General features: G+C 30.5%; 1 pseudogene; it reads right to left on the bottom strand.

The window, feature by feature from the left end:
- Positions 1–2,970, bottom strand: part of LOC137626791 (uncharacterized) — an 8,077-nt pseudogene that overhangs the window by 4,138 nt on the left and 969 nt on the right.

Here is a 2,970-nt window from a genome sequence, read left to right as displayed (position 1 = left end):
CTACCCGTTGCCAGGCCCAGCTGGCGACCCCCAGACAACGCCCTGTTTTTATAATCCCCAACGAAAGTAAGAGTGGACTCAGACACCCACTTCCGTGGACGGGGCTCGGATAGTTTTCATATCTCGACAAACCTGAAAGGATGGCCGTAATGAAAAGGTTGGGCGACCCAGGTTAGGAAAGTTGCTTTGATGAGTGTCGCCTCCACCGAAATAAAAAAGTTGTTCGGGCTGAATGAAAGTTATACAATTGCAACAAAGTAGCGTTGTATTTAGTCTACCTTTTGGGTTATAGAGAAAGGGATTTGCTGTCTACTATCTTTTTTTGGTTATAGAGAAAGGGATTGGCCGGTAGATGATAATTTGTGATTTTTTTGTTTTATATGTTTTGGGGGAATGTAGTCAAAATCTCTCTCTCTCTCTCTCTCTCTCTCTCTCTCTCTCTCTCTCTCTCTCTCTCTCTCTCTTTCTCTCTCATGTACATTATTTATTTGCGGAAAAGTAATCAATAATCTGAACTACTGCATATTAATAATAATAATAATAATAATAATAATAATAATAATAATAATAATAATAATAATAATAATAATAATAATAATAATAATAATAATAATATGTAATATAGTTATGTAAGAATTATGTAGAGTATAAAACAGATATATCTCAAATACAAAAAAAAAATCTCAAATTCTTTTTAATGATTTTGAGGAATTTTTATGTCAAATAAGACAGTGTAATTCAAAATTTGAGAGTGATTAAAATAGCTAAAATATTGATGTTTAAATCACCCAATAACTCCCATTTTAAAGGAGGAAAAAATCGATAGTACCATTTAACCTCATCTCTAAGTACCTTGAAGACTCTTTTTTTATTTATATAGACTTGACCAGTCTTTACCTTTCTAAACTTTGGGAGTTTATAAAAAAAGGCTACTCCAATATAACAAAAAAAAAAAAAAAAAAAATCCAGATAGTTTATTGTTCTAAGGAAGATTGGCCCCAAAACACTTTTACTTTGATCTGCTGATTTTTTTTTATATCTATTTATGTTAATCGTGTTTACTTTCACTATCATTTAGATGTTTTCCTGTTTATGCTACTTTGATGTTTACAATTATCACCATTGGTAATTATCAGTTAATATGAAAAGATTTGTGATTAATAAAAACGCCTGAAACAGTTTCAGCTTGCTAATGAGTTTCTTGTAGTTCTTATACAGTAGGTTAACCTAGATTTAGGGCACCCCACCTCTCTCTCTCTCTCTCTCTCTCTCTCTCTCTCTCTCTCTCTCTCTCTCTCTCTCTCTCTTAATGATCATGCTAAATCCGGCATATCTCTACTGCTCTAACCCTCTCTAAATTGACTGATAGATTGATAGATATATAGATAGGCAGATGATTAGATATTATTATTATTATTATCATTATTATTATTATTATTATTATTATTATTATTATTATTATTATTATTATTATTAACAATCCTTTATAATTAAATAATCAACAGATTTCTGTTCGTTACTTGAATGTGTGAACAAATATTAACATATTAATACAGACTTGATAACCTGTTACTAACCCAACATAATTTTTCTGGGCATACCTTGGACGGGATACCATTAAATGAGGTCTTCATCTGCTCCTTTGAGTATATAAGCATATAGCTATGATCTAAGATACCTTTAGAATTATAGTTAGTACATATCTAGACTCCAATGCCCTTTAATTTCAACCAGACAAAGTTTAATTGAAACGTCCTAATGGTGTAAAAACAAAGCCACTCTATGACCCATGGCTTACTACGGTTATTCAAAAAGAATGAAAAAAACTTATTGAATAACCTGGATGTCTCTTCATTATTTTTCATACTATTGTACTGTACTTAAGCCATCAAAAACTACGTCTTTGTATTTAGATAGGTATGCTCACACACACGCACACACACAGATTTAACCCTTCCCATCCCCTCCCCCTTTCGATAGGTCAGATATTCGTGGGAGACTGTGTTTTCAGAGTGTATTCATTATAGTACCACCTCCCACCCGAGTGTGACTACACCCTCTCCCTTCTAATCATGACAGGAAAGAAACACATGCACATACTCAATCATACACACACACACACACACACACACACACACATATATATATATATATATATATATATATATATATATATATATATATATATATATATATATATATACTGTATATATATATATATATATATATATATATATATATATTTATATATATATATACTGTATATATATATATATATATATATATATATATATATATATATATGTCATCATCATCATCATCATCATCCTCATCTCCTCCTACGCCTATTGGCGCAAAGTGCTTCGGTTAGATTTCGCCAGTCGTCTCTATCTTGAACTGTTAAATCAATGCTTCTCTATCCATAACCTGCTTTACGCTTCATAGTCCTTAGCCATGTAGGGCTGGGGCTTCCAATTATTATAGTGGCTTGTAGATCCCAGTGAAAAGTTTGGTGAACTGATATACGTATACATATAAATATACATATACATATATAATGTATTTACAAAGTTTATTGTGATGATTTTGTGAGATTTTCACTCAAAATTTAGTTAAAAAAAAATTAAGGCATCGTTAGAAGAATTAACTTTGCCACAGATAAACGATAGAATTAAAGTAATCTTTTCATTCTAATAAAAAAAACATAATTTTTTTTTAAGATTTACTCTTTCAGGAACTTTGAAATATTAGACGAGAATAAAATAGAAAGCATGAACTTTTTAGTAACATAGCTTTCATCTTTACGAATCGATTGATCATAACTAATAAATTATATCGATTTTCTATATTTTATTTCTATCTGTATCTAAATGTCTCAAAGTTCAAACTATTCTATAGTGTGAAAGACCTTTTAGTTTGTATTAGATTAAAATCAGCTTGTTTTAAATGGTCTATCCAACGTCAAATATC

The sequence above is a fragment of the Palaemon carinicauda genome, chromosome 34 (assembly GCF_036898095.1).
Source record: "Palaemon carinicauda isolate YSFRI2023 chromosome 34, ASM3689809v2, whole genome shotgun sequence".
NCBI lineage: Eukaryota > Metazoa > Arthropoda > Malacostraca > Decapoda > Palaemonidae > Palaemon > Palaemon carinicauda.
Note: the sequence above shows the minus strand (reverse complement) of the source record. Positions and strands in the feature narration are given on the sequence as shown.